General features: G+C 32.8%; 1 protein-coding gene across 9 annotated transcripts in view; it reads right to left on the bottom strand.

Moving 5' to 3' along the window:
• Positions 1-21,993, bottom strand: part of Antp (homeotic protein antennapedia) — a 198,236-nt gene that overhangs the window by 42,652 nt on the left and 133,591 nt on the right. For 4 of the 9 annotated variants that reach the window (XM_036370353.2, XM_036370359.2, XM_070113162.1 and 1 more), the window contains one exon: positions 1,003-1,108. The exons of 2 other annotated variants lie outside the window; for them this stretch is intronic. The gene's annotated coding sequence lies outside the window, so the exon portion shown is untranslated. Of the gene's footprint in view, positions 1-1,002; positions 1,109-18,020; positions 19,832-21,993 lie in introns of those variants that run through there. 3 more of the 9 variants (XM_036370356.2, XM_070113159.1, XM_070113160.1) reach the window with 3 other exon arrangements.

Raw genomic sequence — 21,993 nt, 5'->3', positions numbered from 1 at the left:
ATACTTTCCTGTGTATAAATCGAGAATCAATGACTTAATCAAAATAAAACTTTGCACAAATAGTTACCTAATGGTAGGTTATTTTGGGTCCAAAAATAGTCGAAGTCTGACCAAAACTTTTCAAGTTCTCGAATACGGAATATGTGGATTCAGTGCCAATTGTTGATTTTTTTTTTACCGAAAATATCAGTAAAACATTGGATTATAGCATTGAAGTTCAGAAAGAATTTTTCCTCGATTATAGTGTGCCTTTTTGCCAAAACTGGGTTAACTCGAATAACATATACCTCTCAAAGGTTCCATAAACGTAATATAAAGATTTTCGAACTGCCGGTTCACTGTATGGCTCATATGTATATCGGTCAAAATGTGAGACATCTTTATAAAATTAAGAAAGTACATATGTTTTTCTGATAATGTTGCATATTTGTGGGTCAACATATACTTTATATGAAGTCCCACAAACATCCTATATATACCTTCATATTGGTATAAGTTTCTCTGGAAATAATATATCATGACGACAAATATGGTTGAAATATGGTCAATACTACCCATAGCCTTCCGGTTGGTATTCATAAAATTGTATTTAAACATGTTCTCAATTATACTTGAGTAATGCCAAAAGTTAATGCAATCAGTCTTGACTTTCTTCTAGACGCAATAACTTTAAAGTGTTTATGTTGGTCAAAAAGTCTGATATTTTAATGAAATTAACTGGACAAGCTTTCATAAAATTATGTGGCTTAGCTCTAAATTTAAATGGAATTAGTCTAGACCTTGATCTAAACCTCATATTCCTAATATAATTATTTCCGATCCTATTGTGGACCATTTTCATATACCATATACCAAATATATTAAATTTAGCCTCTTTGATTGAAGTTGAAATCAGTAAAGTTTTTAAATATAAGGTTTTGCTACACCTGAAAGTATTTTTCGGACATTGATCCTTTCAAATTTCGAGAGTTGAAAATGTTTGGTTACTTAGGCCTTCCTTACTTGTTTTCGGTTGATTTGTATCCTCTTATTCGTTAGGAGTGAGCACCGTATAGATCCTTTTATATCTTTAGCGTTTTGTGAGAGGAGTGATTTTATGTTTATGCTTCTGAAACGAAATTAATGTAAGTGAGAATGATTTTTTTATAATATTAAACTAAAACCTAATATTTAATTGACTTTTATGGGTTTGTATAATCGATATCTATATTTTAACAATTCTTCACATTCTGTATACCACTCTTTCCCATTGGCTTGGGACAGCGGAACAGAGTTTTCTTTACCGCTAGGGAATTGCGAAAATTCGAGTTCCGCCAACACATATGGTTGAGCAGTCTGAGATATAAACAAACGTATAACACATATATAATCTATACATTAATAGGAAATTCACGCTTGGAAAAACAAGCTTCCGATATAAAACTATTTAGAAGCATTTGTATGAAATTTCTTTTGCGGTGAAAGGGATGAAAATGGTGGTGGAATTGGATTTCGTCCTTTTTTGGCGGTTACTGACTAAATTTTTACCAACGTCAACACGCTACAGAAAACCAGAATAACACAAATATGTACATATATGTACGTACAACCATATATAATATATGAATATGTTTTGCAAAAGGAGCTGACTATCAAAAGTATGGGGAAAAATAGAATGAACCAAAAGAGAAAAGGAAAACCAGTCAGTTGCAATAAAATTTAAGCATGAAGCTAGAGGAAATGTGAAAAACTCAATAACAATGCGAAAAACTAAAATGGAACACTAACAGACACAACCAGCTGCTGCGACCCCGGTTGCCATTTGCCTACAACACCATCATGGCTTTCACTACACACTGAACACCACTAAATCCACTATGGTAGTGCTTTGCCATCACAATCACTGGCATCAATTACACATACTAACAATCACACGTACGAGGGCAAACGCTGTAATACACATCACAATCAGATTCGAAATTCAGAAAATCGTAGGGGTTGTTTGCATTCGGAAAAGTTAGTGCAACGTGCAATACATATAACCCTAAAAATGTGTTGATATTGTGCAGTATTGCACAGTGGCGGAACAATACACATTTAATGGAGATGAAGCGGTAATCTTTGTAAAATTATTTTAAAAAATTGTAGTTCTTTGGAGTTATTAAAAAGTTAACAATATATCTGATTTGTGGCGTTACAAGTCCCAAAACTGGGCCTGAATCGTGGCAGTCGCCAGCGAACGAGCATTCGTATTGAGTGAAATTTCGAAATTGTCGAGTAAGCATTTTATACAATAACTTCCCTGGTATTGCTCCAAATGACATTTGCGAACAACCTAAACAAAAAAGTATTTGAATTGAAATTAAACGTAAAAATTCAAATTTATTATACGTTTATATAAAAATTTATTAAATCTAGTTTTTGCAGGCATTAAAATAAACACTATCGTGTTTTTTTATACAAGTTCATTAGATTCAGATGGCTATAAAGTGCAAGATTCGGGATAAAAGCTATCCCATGGCTTTACCTGAAACAACGTAAGTAAATATATATATATACCGTTTAAATTAGTATTTTAAATCTTTTAAAGATTAATAAAGCGGTTTAGACTGATCAAAGATGCATTTAATGCTTCAACTAGCAGCGACTTTGTCCCTATTGTCGTATTTTTAATTGGTATGTGTTCAGTGTGTAAAATTTTAGGGGACGTAGTTAAAGAAATGGAAACAAAGCTTTGTCCACATTTCATTGATTTTCGCTAGACCGTTTATCTCAGTGCACAGAATACTCTGTTGAAAAATATAAACTTCCAAGAGGTAGTTTGTCGACTAAATGATGATGATTTGAAAAGTGTGCAAATAACTATACAAATTTTTAGTTATTGGATGAAGAATTTTGTTATATTATATATTTGAAATATGATAGAGCCGCTGACGATTCCTTTGTATGGAAACATTCTGCGTAGAGGAGAATTTTGGAGGATACTGGATTTTGGGTAATACGAGTATATGCATTTACGAATATACAGCTACCCTATAAATATAGATATACCCACGTATTTCTCAATTAATAAGAAATTTTGGATATCCCTTGGAGCTATGGTCTTTGACACCATTCAGAAACTCTGAAGATGGCTCGAGCCAGGCGTTATTTAATGAAATCCTTGTAAAAGCACTGGATTGTTGGACCAACCATTGGTACACTGAAGGACCGATGACCTTGATACTGTAGCATGAAATCACTCATCAAAAATGTCGCATGTTAATTTTGTAAATATCTGTTCTTAAATAATTCGTTATAATTGTAATATATGGTAAATAGAATCGATAAAAGAAAAATAACATACATTTTGCCACTGATTAATTTTGCATATTTTTTAATTCGTACTATTACATTAAAAAATAAGCTTACGAGTCAGATTTCGATTTCTTCGTACAAACGTATATTCGCTATCATTTGACGATATCTGGAATTTCGAAAGTTTTGTACTCGATAGCGAATGCCGCAATCCGAAAACAAAAAAAAAGTTCAAGAGTTTGGCTCGTTAATGAGTCCATTTATACTTTAACCCAAATATCGGCCTCAATAACTCTGTTAAAAAAATGCAGCAAATGACAAATTTCCAACAATACAAATACAATACATTCGGGCAAATAAACGGTGTAATTGTTGTAAATGTCCATTCAATTAACGGAAACTTCCTAAGCAGTAGCTAATAAATTTCATTCGAAAACCAGTAAGAAAGTACGAAATTCGGGTGGAACGAAATATCTTTCACTCTCGCAATTTGCATATTTCAAAGCCGGGGAAATACTTTCAATTGCTTGCTTTATATTAAATAATGTTGCGTAAGGATTCAACATCCAGTACTATTCGAAGGAACCGAACGAATAACAATCAAATTGGAATTCTTATTAACTTATGTATAATAAAGGTCGTGAACTCATTTAGTTTTATAACTACAAATAAACCTAACTAAATTAAATTAAATACTTGTGATATAAAATCAACCAAAGAGACTAAATTTAATATATTGGGTTTAGATGAAAAAGCCAACCAAATAATAGGAAGTCACGATATTAAGGATGGAAAAGTCCTTATATTAGGTATATGGAGTTAGTAGAAGTACTAACCCGAGTTTACCCATTATCAGCACAAGCGTACACTGCTAACAGTAAAAGATGCTCTCTGAATTTCAATAAGATACCTCAGAGTTTTTCCGATATTTTTGGTAAAAAATCAGCTATAGGCACTGAGGTCCACTTATTCGGTATTAAGGAACTTAAAAAGTTATCGCCCTATTTCGACTATTTTAGACTGTGAGATGGCATACTTTAGAGGCACGCTCTATGCACGGTTTTATTACAATAAGTACATTGGTGCTTGGTTTATATTCTATAAAGTGAAAGAGTTACATGAAATTTAAATTTTTACACTGTAAAATAATATTAGAAATATAATTTTAAGCACTAAATTTCGTTTAAATTGGTTAAGTAGTTCCTGAGATATATCTCTAATGCCCTTCCCTACTGCGCTATCCAGTACCAAATTATAGTTATGTATCTTAAATTAGAGCTTAGTTATAGAGCTCTATAAGTATTCGATTATCACCATTTCGTTATTTTGTTTTTTATATGTGCTTATAACTCTATATCTATGTCGATTAGTTTTAGGCGATGCAATAAACCTATAGGTGTACAAATCTATAATACTCTGTAGCAACATTATGCGAGAGTATAATAATGGTTGCGGAGCTTCAACTTCATGTACAATAAACGGTACACATGTTGTTCCTCAATTAAGCATGTACATATTGTATGTATCAATGTTATTTTGGTCCCTTCAAAAAGCCTATAGCAACTTAACACTGACCACATTTAAACATGAAATAGCGTCTGTCCGCTTGAGCTCATTTCGTATTTTATAGACGATTGCCTTTCGTTTTTCGAGAAGCAAAACTTCTCGTGTAATTAGAAAGTGATCGCCTTAATGCACTGAATTAGCAACTGCCGATACCTATGTATATATGCATATGCTCGTACCGTTATATATTCATACAAAAACTAAAATTTCTACGCAATCATAAATGCGACACAAACAAACAGCCTGCAACATATTACACAAATCACTTAATTACTTGTTTAAGGCAGATAGGTATACATATAAGAGTATGAAAAAATGGTGTAAATTAAATGAAAAATTCATTCATGCATTTTTAATGGAGCTCAGGGCTGTAGTAAACACTATCAGTACTGGCCACCAAAGACTTCGTTCACCGGGTCCCATCTTTACGGTTTCAGTGCAGCACATGGCAGAGTGAAAAATTGTGCGCAATAACTGGCTGAGTAAGTATCAGGTGCAGCAAAGTGCTAATTAAGCTGGTGAGGAAAACCTGATTGTCACCTTAAGTGCTTTGGAAGTGATGCTGGAATGTAAACACAAATGTAATTTTTTCCTTACAGTTATTGGGCATCAAACTGTTTGTTGTGTGTCGTTGTTGTCACATTTCAACATTTCAGATGTCACTGCATTTGTTCTGACAGCGAATTATGATAATACTCGCATTAATATGCGCATTTATTGATAGAATTGCCTTTTTGGTTTAGCGAGAGGACAAGAAGAGTATATACATACATATATACTCGTATATATATTTACACAAATCGAAACATATAAATAAGCTGCTGGCCAATTGTTTATAGTCGGTGTGCAAAAAATACAAACAGCTAATTTAATATACATATGTGAAAGAACGAACGTGTACATTAAAAATAAAATCGGTATATTATTAATTTTACATAGTAGTGGGTAATGTTGCATAGTATATTCATTGATAAGGATTAATATACTATTAATTCGCTGCATAAACTTTTCTATTTCAATTATTCAGATTTATTGTGATAAGGAAAACGAAAAATCAATAAGTCGTTTGCATAACTGCAATGGACCCGGATTTTTAAGAAGCAAAGGACTGTTAACTCAGTAGCATTCCTCAGAATTAAAGGAATTTGGAATACTCCTGTCTGTAAAAGTTTGAAAATTGATATCAAACAAATTAACTCATATTATTAAAATAACTTTTATTTTATTATGCTGGATTTCAAGGTACTTAATATACATATATGTATTGTCACTTAGATAAGATGTGGACCAAGTTCCCCCAATTTTTTTATATTGTTTGATATTCTATTAATAAACAAATATTTTGAACGAAGTGTATGGCATAAAATAACCAAAGGAAAGGATGTTATAATTATATTTTTATATGAATACTACAGAACTATAGGTAATAAAATAATGTATGGCATATGTAATCAGCTGAGCTTCCGATATGATATAATTACGGTTTCGTGTTTTTAGGCATGTAACTTGCTATTTAAATAGAAAAACGTTTCCCTGTCTAACCTGCTGTAGTGTCGTGTCTGTTTCAACACGAAAAACTTTAAACGAATTGGACGACAGTAGTATTTATTGCACGTATTCACTTCAACTCTTCACTATTTAAAACAATTGTAGTATTGTTTACAAGTACTTCATTTTGCGAAAAATTGATGTAAACATAAAAGGCACGTACTTTACCAGCGAGTTTTTCGAAAGTTAAGATGGGGGCACGAGTTCAAAAATTTTTCTTGAAAAAGATGGTGCCGAGGATTGGCTCAATACTTTTAAAATAGGTTTTATGAACCGAAAAAATATTTACGGACTCTCAGAATAAATTGTCAGAATTAGGCCTTTTTCCAAAGCTCTAGAGTGGCCTAATTCCTTAACCGTTGTAGATGTGGCAACCTACTAATAATCTGTTCAAATGGTGGCGTATCTAATATCATTATATCATATAACATAAATCTTGATTGCAGTGGCTTCTCGGTTTATTAGTTAATAATAAAGTTAAGATATTACTCCTGCAAATTATATTACGTACGTTCTAACCGTATTGCTGAAAAAGCCAAATGCCACAAAATATAAACGTTAAGCGCACCTTTTATGCCGAACGCTACAAGTGGTATCTAAACATTGAGTTGAAAAACTCATATATTCTTAACAAAAGTAAACTATTTAAAGTCACATAAAACAAACCAATGATTACAAAAATTGAAATTTTCATTGCATCTGTTTGTAAAGTGTTGTCACTTCGCCGCTTTAGGTCGCCGGTGGCATTTTGTAGCTGCTCGTATTAAGTTTATCAATGCCATCGGCAATTCGGTTTCCTCTTTAATGTCTCAAGCGTTTGGCAGTCGGTTAAGTCGCGTATGGGCAGCTGAATACTAATGAACTGAAGTGCCATGGACGAGCCAATGACAGAAGCGGATTTTGTAGAATGTATAGTGTTTGTGAGTAATTCAGTAGTAGCTTTCTGGGAATTCGTCAGAGGATAAGCAAATTGTCGGCAAACGCGTTCAAACGGGGCTGTAAATACAAATGGTTATCATATGACACAGAATAGTCGAAAATACACGAGATTTGATAAAGATTCCTCTTTGTTAAATAAAAACAGTAAAACTGTGTTCAGTGTATGAGGCTGTTTTAATCGAGATATGCAGTTGATCGTATGACGCGTTGCGATTTTCATTATACTCGTATCGATGATTTTAATTAAGTCATCCATTGACGTCGGCGTTGGTTTACTATCAGCTCCCGCATTCAAGATCGGCATTTCACTTAATTCCGCTTTGAGATCGCCGTGCCAAGATTTAGATTTTCAGTTCCAGTTTAAAATTTTTTACGAACGTAAATTCTTATGTTATATACGGGTGAGTATGTGCGGTATCAACTTTTTCTGTGAGTAATGAATTTGCGGCAATTAGAGTACAATTGGGAATGGTCAGCGGTGCATGGGGTAGTTGCAAGTGACAACAGCTTGTTTAAGCCTTATTTGTATTGTACAACAAATAAGTGGCTTTAAGTGCCGGTGCCACCATCATTGTGTTCTTCTGGCCAGCGTACATTAAGATGCATAAACTCACTTGTATGTTAAATTGTTTGCCAACGTCGTCTTTTAAATTTGTTTATCCACTTGAGCGGTAGTCTAATTATTGCAGCGAGTAAATCTGAAGCTGTTGTTGGCTATGTGTATTTTCGCTTTGGCAATGTTGCTACAAATTCCAATTCAAATTTACAATAAAACACGTGTTGTTATTAAGCTTATTTGAACCAACAGCGGATGCAGCCTTAGTGAAATCTCTTCTCTCCAGTAGAGATAGTTTGTATCTAGTTGAAGCAAAGTTTGCAAATCTACGTGAGAAGGCAAAAACAAAGACAATGAAGTAAATATAACTAACCTCGTCTTAAAAATATCTTCACATTTGTTTCTTTAACGTCTGCATAATTTTCGTGCTCAAGGTGATTGTGTGGATTCGGTTGCCTTCGTAATGGTCAAATAAAAATTAAAGCTTATAAATGCGGCAGATGGTCACAAAAAATGGCATCAAGCTTATGCATAAGCATATCAATACTTTTAATAGTAGAGGAAACGCCGGTAAAATAACATTCGACTAGTTGGTCATCCGTCCGATTATATTTAGTTAATTCTGTCGATAAGGCCATAACTTATCCAAAAAAGGGTATATCCATTGTTTGCCAGTCAACTCCAATTTCTCTTCGCGGTATACTGCATACCTTTATACTTTATGAACATCCACATCCTCCCTACTTTTTATTGGCGGTATGGCTGTTGCGTTTCTAAACTAGGTTTGTAATCATTTGTTCAGTGCGTTCTTTTATGTTCTGTGGACAACTTTCTGTATGGATTGGTCAATTTTTTTATTGTTTAGGTGTGTTGCGAGCATTCGTAAGGCGATTATTGCATTCAACCACTTTAGACTGTATTAATGTCAATACCAACTTGAGCTTGAATATTTTTTATTGTCTATTTCATATATAGATACATATATTTAGGCTTCTTCCATCTCTTAACTTTTTCATAACTTTTATTATGCCAGCCCAACGGACGAAACTTAACTTATTTTTGAGTTTTTTGCAAATGTGAACGAAGTAAATTTTGATAATAACTATAGGCAGCCAAGTCGAAGGCATGCGTGTAACATATAGTTCATAGTTTTGTGTTAGCATTTGTAAGTAAGTCTGATAAGTTTTGGATACATTAAAGTAGGTTTTTAAATTTCATTAGTTGTGAATATGAAAATGCAATTTATGCAATTTGCAGTAAAAACTTTCTCATTCCAGAAATATACTCGAAGGTTAATCACTCCCTACTAAGAAGGTACCGTATTGGGAAACTTTTTATTATAATTTTAGATTTTACCACAATATACCATAAATATTGTGTTAGAAAACTTTATCAAAAAACAGATATTTTAATGTTTTTACTAAGCATCTACATACATATTATATATATATAATTGTTATATACTGTAGAATTTCATTATCATGAATAAGTAAACAAACAATATATATTGGTAATTCTTATATATATATATTTACAGACTTGTATATGTATGTAATAAAGAGAATCACAAAACACTTGACCAATTTGAACACGCGGTGACTTCTGAGCTTAACCAAACAAAGTGTCATTCCAGCGACAACTGTGTTAGCCACATATGCACTTCCATTGCTTGATATGCAATCATATGACTTTACGTTCTTTTAAATATATCAGATATGAACATATGGTGTATGCGCTCAGATATATGTACATGTATTTATATAGTAGTTATGTACATACAAAATATACTTTCCTCCGTGGGCAACCGGAAGCGAATATTCGCACGTAAGAACCAATCAGCAGAGAATGTGTGCTTTTAAGCTGCGGCAAATCCCTTCGATCAACAGAGAAAAAAGAGACGATGCAACATCAAAATACACGCCTATGTTCATGTACAAAAAATAATTATTTGATTGAAACATACTTTAATGATTTATAAACACAAAGCAGAAACCAATAGCATTATTCGAAATTGCGAAAAATGTATGCTCATTCGTGTGCATGCGTATTTATTTAAACATTTCGTAGTCCCTCAGTTTTTAAGCTATCGATCTGAAATTTTGCACTGTCCTTTCCTCACTAAAAAGCTGCTCATTTGTCGGAACTGTCGATATCGGACCACTGTTACATACATCTACCATACAAACTGAAAAATCGGAACCAAGTTCTTGTAAGGAACCTTTTGTATTTGTGAAGAGTATTATAGCTTCTGTGCAACCGAAGTTAACGTTTTTTCTTTTTTTAGCTTTTTATATATAAATTTGTTAATATTTAATTTACAAACACACACTTATGGTACATTTAATAAAATTGCATGATAACACGCAACTCACGACCGACTTTCAGACTTCTGAATTTAGACTATAGTTTCATATGTTTTTTACATCTAACTTCAGTTTAGGTATAGCTCAGTTTTTTCGTTGCTTTTGTTTACGATGCCGTTGTCAACGTGATTGGACGTGAGTTAGATTACAAACATATTAATAAGCATGTACTTTTGTATGTACCACGCTTTTTACATAATATCTTTTAATTTATTTTTAATTCTAGTGTTGGTAATGTCCTGAAGTTTAACTCATGTCATGGGTTTTTGTGTGTGTTTATTTGCGGAGGTAGTTCTTTCAAATGCATATTTAAGATATTTTTAGAGGTTTAGAAATTCCCAGATAGCTTTCAAACTAGGTGCCAAAGTAAAAATATGTGTTTATCAATTAGGTTCGGTGTACTTTAGCAAATTGTAATGCAAATATAATATATACATCCTAACAAGATTTTAAAGTCCTGAAAATTTATTTATTCTGAAATTAAGATTTACACACATTTAAATATTTTGCGGACATGAGAAACTTTTTTATTGCACAGAGCACAATGTAGTAACCAGCCGTTCGTATTATAATACGAAAACTCATCACGTGCAACCAACATTTGGTGACCGAACCAAAGAAATCGGCTTGCTAAGTGGTGTAAAGTTTCACCGGCGAATGGTCTTCCTAAGAGCTATTCAATAATATGCTAACTAATAAAACCAAAATTTCAAAAGTTTATAAATTTTTCTGTTATATTTGAAATGAAAGTACATATTATATATACCGCTTAAAAACACTCTATACATATACCATATATGTGGTACAAAGAATATATTCAGAAAAATGTCACTAAGGCATAAGAAATAATAATTGATTGGTATGAAAGCTCATACTGATATCTTTACATTCTGTTTAAATGAGGGATATACATACTTGTACATACATGTGTTTACATAACCACACTTATTTTACCTACTTTCAAACTCTAGACTACTTTGACCATAAAATATTGAAATAATATTGATAAATGTTGCTAAGCATGTGAGGTGAAAATCGTTGGAACAAACAATCGTCACAACAATTTGTCAAGCGATATCGGCAACTGGTGCAATTGAACTTAAAATCCATTTTGTATGTACATGTACATATATAGACAAAGTAGAAACCAATACAAACAGTTTTTGATTACAACCAAACCATTGACTAAATATTCCAATTTATAGGCATGTATTTTTAAACACCTACTTAAGTAGGTTGTGAGAATAATAGCCTGATTGATATTGATATCCTTATTACTTTAATCAACATATACATATATATATATATTTTATATAAGTTGCTCTATTATATTAGGAATCGTACCTACCTTAAGTCAACTATTATAACTAGAACTATTGGCATATTTAATATGCTAAAACAATTGCAATGGTCAGAGTTGCTCATTAAGGGGAAAATCTAAGATTTTAACTTTTTTTTTTTTTGTTTCTGACTAAAAGAAAAATCTGTTGGCCCTAACACATTATTCAATTGGACGAGTATTGAAAAAAAAACTTTTTTCACAATTTGCTGTACTTGTAGTATTGAAGTGGTTGATCCTATCAGCTTCAGCACGTAAAACTTTAAATGAGTTTTTCTAGAAACTGCATTCTTGAAATCGGGTGGGCATGACACTCTAAGAATCTCGCACGTATTCACTTAAAATTTTAACTGCAGTTTCGCAGTATTATTATGTACTAAACTAAAAGTATGTAAGTAAAAGTATGTAATTAATGTAACACTTTTATCCGATTAATTTTTCGTTACTTTCAGAGTGAATTATAAAAGTCAAACCACTTTCGAGACCGCTTTTTGGGGTTTATGGTCTAATCCCTTAAAACTTTACATACAAGTATATTCGAACAGAATCAAAAAATCGCTTTTGGCGCCTCCTTGTCTGACAATGCCCAGCTTTGCTCGGAAAATGTTCCCGTAAAAACTCTAAAAAAAATAATAATAATAAACAGAGTTATAAACAATAATCAATGCTTCTCTCCCTACCCCCTCTTACTAAATATAATTGAATTATAGACTGTTATGCTGCGCAACAACAAATCAAATAACACTACATGCCATTACATTGGAAGCATTTATGCAAAACCTAGAAGTAGTTCATTTCCTTGCAACATGTTAGTTTAAAATGCGCGTGGATACATATTAACAACAATCGATAGGCATATTTTGAAAATTTTACCGTATTAGTTGTTTATATTGTTCATTTTTATCCAAAATACAACAACAATAGTCACTAATAGCTAAATATTATTAGTTTAACTCATATGTAGTACGTAGTGGATTGGAGAACTGTCATCTGCATTTTCTAGAGATCGTGTTGCTGCAATTAGTGCGATTATTGTTGCCGCGTTCGCTACTTGTTTGTTTGTTCGCTATCAGACGCAGCAGGTGACAGCAACAAATTCATTTGCGGCGATGAAATATATTTCTACACATCTCAGAACCATGTAAGTGTGTGGAACATACACGACAAGTATTAGTATTAATCATACTATCGCTTGTTCACTTAACATATTTCGTAATACTTACAACAGAAGAGATATGCACATTGAAATAGAGTTTTCACTTTGATACGAGATTGTGTACGTTTGCTTTCACAATATAGAGGAGGGATTAAAAGGAAGGGATTATCTTTGTTAAATTTTTCACACATACGTAGGATCTATTTACATATGTATGTCGAAAAGGGTTCTGAGTAGTATAAAAATCATAATTTTACTCATTTGATTGATTTGATGCGGCCTAGCATATCTTCATTTTATTTATATAGTCAGATGCCAAGATTTATACATAGCAAAATCCTAGAGGAACTATGATATAAGGTGTAACATTACTTATATAACGAAAAGCGTGGAAGCATAAAATGTATCTAATAATTTTGAATAGCACAAATGGGTAATATATTCAAATTACTTAAGATATTTCAGATGGCAATATTACTCTTTATCAAATATAATAACTTTTGTTCATACATATATGACATACGGAATTAAGTTAAGTGAATGGAAGGAAGTTACGTTTAATTTAAATTATTATTTTTTTAATTTAAATACTTATATCAGTACATATCAGCTTGATAATTTGGAGAACAATTGAAGTTTAGTTGGTATAAAATACACTCTTTGAACTATGCCTATGAGGGATAAATAAATTAGTTGGATATGTACATATGTTATGTGCATTTTTTATGTATGTTAAATATTTTATAAAGTAAAAAGCACTAAGTGTTATGCAAATGAATTGCTAGAATTTCAAACCTCATTTTGAAGTTTGTGAAAATCCACCCGTCAAAATTAGCAATAACCTTGGTAATAATGAAGTGATATCACATTCTATATACGATATTTGCACATGTGTATGTATTAACTTCCCTGCAGAAAAAACAAGCAGCTCAAGAGTTTCATTATTGTGTTCATATTTCCTACGCACGCACTGCCTACGAAGAAGTGTTGACAATAAATCTGGATATCTTTAATCTATCACGAATTTGTAGGAATTAGTTGAGTTTTCTATAGTTCCTGGACTATTTCAGACGTTTGCCTGATCATCTCAGGATTTCCTGCAGGGATGTGGTATGAGACCACTGGGCAGAAATGAGCTAACAAAGTGGTTGTAGCGTGTTATACAACAAAAGGTGTGCTGCATTTGCCATGTTGGCCATGTTACTCGATACGAACTTCACAAAGTGTGTAGACAACAAGGAAAAACGCATGTAAAATAACAACCACAGGAATGCAATGTTGCGAAATACATAAAATTGAAACTGAAATCCAATGAGGGCACACTTACCCATAAGTTTCTGATATCTGTCGACGAAATGCACAGACTAGTGGACTATAATTCGTTAAGCGAAAAAAACGTTCTGAGACCTTTGCTGTTGCAAGTGCGAGCGATATGCAGGAACAGTGTCAGTCAGATAGTCAAAATGTCGTAGAAAACACTAAAATCTTCTCACCTGCCAAATCGCCCTTAATAGAAAAGACAGGTAGTATGTACATGTGCAGCTTATTTCGAATCTTTGGATTTTGAACGGTCCGGAATTGGTGAGTTGACTCTGCCGAGCAAAGCTACACACGTTCGCATATGCGCACACTGAAATACATATTTATAAACTTCGTACTGTGCAATAAAATATCGCAATAGCAGAAAAATAAAAGATTACTACTAGAGTCGCAATATTAAAAAATACTAGAATGGTACATACATATATAATAAAAGAAGAGGCGATATACTCGTACACCATCTATAAAACGATTTCTTATATAATAACATATATAATATTAGATAATACAAGTATATAGATATGTATGTTTTATTTTTTATACTCTCGCAACCTGTTGCTACAAAGTATAATAGTTTTGTTCACCTAACGGTTGCTTGTATCACCTAAAACTAATCGAGTCAGATATAGGGTTATATATATATATATAAATGATCAGGATGAAGAGACGAGTTGAAATCCGGGTGACTGTCTGTCCGTCCGTCCGTCCGTGCAAGCTCTAACTTGAGTAAAAATTGAGATATCTTTATCAAACTTGGTAGACATGTTTCTTGGTACCGTGAGACGGTTGGTATTGCAGATGGGCGTAATCGGACTACTGCCACGCCCACAAAACGCCATTAATCAAAAACAAATAAATTGCCATAACTAAACTCCGCAATAAGATACAAGACTGTTATTTGGTACACAGGATCACATTAGGGAGGAGCATCTGCAGTTAAATTTTTTTTTAAAAGTGGGCGTGGTCCCGCCCCTAATAGGTTTAATATTCTGATCTCCTAAACCGCTAATGCTATAATAACAAAATTCACTGGAAGCAAATGCTTTCAGAACCTGTACCTACAGTGTGAAAATAGTTGAAATCGGGTGGCAACTCCGCCCACTCCCCATGTAACGGTACTGTTAAAAACTACTAAAAGCGCGATAAATCAGGCACTAAACACGCCAGAGGCATTAAATTTTATCTCTGTGATGGTATGAGATGACTTTATAGGAACCGCTTTCAAAATTAGACAGTGGGCGTGGCACAGCCCACTTTTAGGTGAAAACCCATATCTTGAGATCTACTTAACCAATTTAGACCAAGTTCGATACATAACATTCTTCTTATATCTCGATTTTATAGTGCGAAAATGGGCGAAATCGGATTACAACCACGCCTATTTCCCATATAACACTATTTTAAATTCTATTTGATTCTTTCACTTTACAGTATGCAAATCAAGCAACAATGATTGTATCGGGGTAAAACTTTGCATGAATAATACGTTTAAAGTATGCCACCTTGTGACTAAAAATTGTTTAAATCGAACCAAAATTGTTCAAGCCCCTAAGTACTAAATATGTGGACCCTATAGTGGACCTTCTACCGAAAATATCAGTCAATCCACAAAGAAATCTCAAACGAGTATACCATTTGACTTTGCGAGAGTATAAAATGTTCGGTTACATCCGAACTTAGCCCTTTCTTACTTGTTTAATTTTGTTATTAGTCTAGTTACTTTCAAATTTCCTATTGAAAACTGGCTATTGGAATCTTGTAGGACATCAATACGGAAAAATGTAACTTGCTTTTATGGAAAAAAAAAGTCCGCTTAGTATTTGAACTTACTAGTAGGAGCATACAAGTTATCTGCTGGGTATCTCCAACGAAATTAATGTAATGTAGGTGCATATGCGGGTTTGTAAATTGAAACAAAGCTATGTCGAATAGGGAAAAAGCTAGAAAGATCTTTGAGTAGATCCATTTAGTCGGGCGTAAAATTGAAAAGAAAATAATTGCTCGAAAATATTATATGGAAATTTATTCATAGGTTTTATGAACGAGTTCGGTGAGTAAGTCATTGAGGCAGTAGCCAACCTACCGAACAACTATGAAGCCCGCCGTAACAATAACAACAATCGCAAACAGTAGACGACTACTATGTATAAAAGGTATTTTAAGCGAAGTAATATATACATACATAGTATATGTATATCTTCACATCTTGCTTGAAATGTATTGATTTCGTATACCAATTAAATGTTAGATATTCGCTTATTAGATTCGCTCCACGACCTATCCCAATGCTGAAAAATTTAGTTAATATTAACATAAAATCATTCAACTTTCTTCATTTAAAAGAACTAATATAATATTGTACGGTGTATATGGTATGTATGCACATATATAAATTACCAAACAAGTAATAAATATTCAATGTATTCAAAACCAATAACAAATTAATGAAAATACAACAAGAAACATCATTAACTTCGGCCGTATCGAAGCTATAATAACCTTCACAGATGCATTTCTCATAGCAACTAAAGGTACAAGTAAGTTTGAAAACGTAACGGACCAAAGGAGAAAATATATTTGAGAAGATCTGAAGAAGATCAGTTTGTATATTAGTTTCGTGATATAGTGGTCCGATCTGAACAATTTTGTAGCGTAGTCTTGAACAATGATCTGTGCCAATTTCGGTGCCAATGACACCTTGTCAAATAAAAAAGTTTTCGACTAGAGTTTTAAAGATTAGAATGGCAGCTACGTGCTATAGTGTTCCAATATCGACGGTTCCAACAATGAATAGCTTCTTCTGCAGAAAAATACGTTTGCAAAATTTGAGATCAATATCTCAAAAACTGAGGACTAAATCGACTGAGCTCGTTACGCTAACCATTTATATATATTATATATGGTATATATTTTATAGAGTCTTCGACATTTTTTTCTCCGTGCTAAAAACTTCGTGGCAAACTTAAAATATCCTGTGTAAGGTATAAATATGGGAACATTATGAGTAAGATGATTTATTGCATGAAGTATGAGCGCGTTACCTGGCTTGTAAAAATATATGCTATTTTATTTAACCAGCAACCATAATTTGCAATTGACATGGCATGTAGATGCTTTTTGGTGTTGAAAGTAGGATATATTTCATTGAATGTTTTTATTGTTATTGTGACCATGGTTACTACTGCCGTTTATGTCGGTATAGTTGTAGTGATTAATATAAATCGGTTTTACGCTAATTATTTCATATGTTCGGGTCGACATGTACTGGCTGCTCTTTGGAAGCTTTCAATTATTTGCATATGGAAATTATTGTATTTTAATTTTTTCACAACTGATGTATACAGCACCGTTGTCCAATTCGTTATTGCTGGCAGACGTGCTAAAGTTTTTATTGTTCAGACAATTTTTACACAGTATTATTTATATGCGTGTCGTGTATTTATGAATAATTCTACATATATGTAAATACATACACGCTTACAAGTTAGTATGACAAACTACTTGTTTGATTATTGAATTGTGTTGAGTATTTAAAGTTTGCGCCAAGCGCTCTCTGTGATTATAACTAATTTGTATCTGTGCGTTGCAAGCGTTGTGGTTGATCGAGATATATTTATGGACTGCATTAATGTTAAATTGCTGTAATTGTGATTTAATTAATAAATTTTTATAACTAACTACTTCGATCAACATCAGCTATGAATTAGTTTAATCAAAATAGATGCAGCTGATTAGATACAGAGAATGTAAAAGCGCTCAGCAGATGCCAAGGGATATTCTGTATATGAAAAAATCCTAGGAAATGGTAAAAAACAAAGAACTTTCTTTAAAAAATTATTCAGCAACCTATAATTAGTTACTAACAAAAAAAAATAAATCAGGAAAAAAGAAAAAAATGTTGGTTAGAGAGATAAAGTCGATATTTATAAGTAAGAATTTGTTCGCAATCAAACTCACCTTAGTTACAAATTCGGAAACGTTTTGCCCAATTTAAATATTATTCTTCTTATTCGAATGATTATGATTGTAATTTTAGAATATATCATATAGGTTGATTCGAACTTAATTCTAACAAACTTCGTAAATAAAGATAATCGCAGTTTTTACACTTATATCAATATCACAATTCCTTTAAATTACTATTTACAAGCACGGTTGTACGACAATTACGATTAATATTAGTGGTTTTCTTTGGATTAGGTTAAGTGGACTTTAAAACTCGCATTGTATGATTTCCTTTTTAAAAACTTAGTTCTTTTGAATTTATTGAGTGAGTTGAGTAAATAGTAGAAAATAATAATAATTTCCACCAAAATTAAAAGTGAGGCGATAGCAATTTCTTTGTGCAGGAAGATGGAGTACCAGGGGAACGCAAGCACAAGGCTATGAGGCAAACACAAATATTCGAAATTTTTATGTGGATGACGCATGAGTTTTTTTTTTTTACCCATATACGAAGATGATGGTTTTATAGCTGTCCGTTTCTCATTTAAAAAGGCTTTTACTTTAGTTATTATCAAATCAGAAGATTTGTTGTGGACTTGGATACACACATTTTGATTAACATTTTTTTCGAATTATACAAGTGCGACAATAATTTCCGCAGTCACAACTGAAATAGAAACGACATAACACTCGCTTTTATTTTTTGTTTTTGAACACGCGTTGTTTTCAGAATCGCTTATGAGTAGCGTTGAAAAGGTACTGATTACGTTTCGCTGATATTGTTTATTGCGTTTAATTACTTTTGGCAGCAGTCGAATCGGGAGTGCGACATGTATGCCCTTTTATTATTTTAGAGCAATGACGAAGATGAAAAGTTCAATGCTATTCAATTGATAAGATTCACGGATACAGCAGCGCCCACTAACACCACACGAAAGCCTTTAATTTGCTTTTAACATGCTTACACAAAATGTAGATGAGAATGGTATTTTTGAACTTAATATTTTCGTTTATATGGATTGTTGCTCATATGGTGTCTTTAGAAACGATTTACTAAAGATTTAATTTTATTTTTATTTCTTAATTGCCACTTGATAATATAACATGTATGTACATATAATTTATATTTGCATTTCACATATCTGATTTTTTTTTAAATTAAATTATCGTTATGAACGTTGCTGTAATTTTTCATTGTTTTCCTACGACACTACAAAAACAGCATAAAGCTTTGTATAGCAAATACGCAAGCAAATAAATAAGTAAAAAGTTTGGTTTGTTGAATAAAGCAAGACAAAATGGTCCACATCTCACTGTAAGCAGCAGGTTAATACAAATGTCACGCCAAATGAAATTTTCTGCGAATTTTCCACGTCATTTTCGCCTTTATATCCTTGCTTTATCAAAATTACTACTAAGCTTTGTTATTTCACTAAGCTGACATTGTACGTACGCACTTAAATTCGCATCAAAAACATTTTTATTATTTTAAAGAATAATAATTTTGTAATGCAATTCTCATATGAATAATTATAAATCATATAGAATTTACTCGCAAAATACGTTGTCAAACGAAAAACGAGCGCATATTTTACGCGGCAGCAGCGAACGCAAGAATAGAACTCCCGGCAAACCACGCAAAAACACAACAAAATTCTGAAAACTCACGCGGACTACTACGGGCTGCCATTCACTGTTTAACAGTTTAGCTGCTTCGACGCTTATTCCAGCTGTCTTGCCGATGGCTGTTTACTACTTTCTGCCTGCCTACCACTCTTCTAAACGTACGTCTATTTTATGTGTTCACACAACAACAACTAAACCATCATGCTAACAATGAATCTACAATGAGCTCAGCTCATATACATTCCAATAAATCTATTTCCCATGTTGCCAATGGCGCGCGCTACTACTTCGAAGTCGGCAACATGGCAACGGCCGAAAGCAAAACAAACAAGAGCAACACATGACTACAAACAAATATATATGTAGTTGAAAAACACAATGGCACGAAACACGAGTGTTGCCGATCTCTCGAAAAGATGATGAATTGCCGAGGAAATGAATTCTAGTTGGAAGAGTGCGAGTAAATATTTTTCAGTATTGCCGATTACTGGAGAAGCGTTGGTGGTGGTTTAGTGAGGTGTTAATGTTGCGCGGCAAATAAGTAATGTTGCCGAGATCTGTTGATTGAGCGATGAGCATGCCCTACAAGAAATATTTAAGTGCAAAACACCAGAGACCATTTATGTTACATAACGTTGCTACAAGTAAAAATTTAAAACGCTTATGTAAGCATATACGTGTACATAGTTTCTTAAATTAATGCTTTGAAAAAATTAAATTCTACACAGTTTTCATATTAATGGAGAAATTTAGCTTTGAAATTTATATACACACATACATATATTCGGGACGATAAACTTTATAATAATATTTGCTTACATAATTAAGTGATAAATACTATTTTTATACCTTATTATTAGTAATAGAAATGCGCGTTTGGTGGCAACTTTTCAATTAAACAAAAAATTATTTTTGTTTTGTTCACATCCTCAAACTTATGTAAAAACATGTATATTTTAAATTCAAGAACAATTCCTTTATGCATTTGTATATACATATGTACATACATATATAGTATGTATATAGTCTGAATAAATGAACTAAGAAATGCACACATACACTGCCTACCATATTTATATACCAGCTGGAATTGTTGCACTGGAAATGCCAGTACTCAAATACATGTTGCTGAAAATACTCATTGATGTTGCGCAACATTTGTATTTGTTGTTAAGTTTTTCAAATGCGCTTGAGAGAGCTGAGTGAAGCTTAATATTATGAATTGTGGTGCATATTAGAGTTTTTATTTTATTATATTAAATTGTAATTTTGATTTCGCTATTATTGCTATCGATTGCGCGAAAAGGCAGCTCCTGGTCGAACTGTTGCTTCGCATGCATAGCACTTTGGTACACACATACAAATTATAATAACAAACAACTTGATAAAGAAGTTTATGTTGTATTCATATAACATCACACCAGTCATCCCGCGGATTCTTAATGAATTTCTCAGTTTAATGTCGTTAATTCATTCATATGAACCCATATCAATACCCTACAGCAACAGTGACAGTCATCTGACCGGTAATATGACAGTCCCAGCAGAAAAAAATTTGTCATCGCGCAGAACAAAGTTTTTATCATTTTCTTAAGAGTCATGCTTGCTCCTCTCAAAAGCTCTGCTGTACGTGTTTCTCCAGTTCATGGATATTTCTGAATTTAAAAATGCCGAAATAAAAATGAAAATTAACTAAAAATATTATTTTATTTCAAACTTAATAATAACTTACGTATATTATACTACATAGCTATTTCACAACTTCTCGAAATTTCTATGGAAATGTATGCTGTCTCTTGTCGACGTATACAGAATTTGCTTTTGGAAAAATCGTAAACATTAGCAGTCATTTTACTGTTCATTTGACTGTCAGTGGTGGCAGTACTAAAGAATACAACTAATTTATTCTTACATATGTAAAGCATGTGTTTATATAATAATATATGTATAGTAGCAATATAAATCGTAAGGGGCTCTTTTTAAAATAACAGAGACGGTCAATTGCCGGGTAAATTGACCGTCAGTACTGACATAACAAATGTGAGTATATTGGTGAACCCATCAGCAATTTCTTGTAGGGTATACATATTTACACATACATACATATATGTATATGTTTTTGAAACGTCTGTAATTCTCATCTATTAGTATTGTTTGCACTCTCTTATCCGTTTTGTGAGCGCACATCATGAATATTTATTTCATACAAACATGTGCATACATACATATCTAACAATAGTGGAAGTGCTTCAGTGTTTTAAATATGAATATTTAATTTTCTGCCGCTTAAATCTGACCAATTGTCATTATGATGTCAGACGCCGCCAGGATAGTAACTGCAGATACTCCACTTTGCTGT

The sequence above is a fragment of the Bactrocera oleae genome, chromosome 2 (assembly GCF_042242935.1).
Source record: "Bactrocera oleae isolate idBacOlea1 chromosome 2, idBacOlea1, whole genome shotgun sequence".
Taxonomy (NCBI): Eukaryota; Metazoa; Arthropoda; class Insecta; order Diptera; family Tephritidae; genus Bactrocera; species Bactrocera oleae.
Note: the sequence above shows the minus strand (reverse complement) of the source record. Positions and strands in the feature narration are given on the sequence as shown.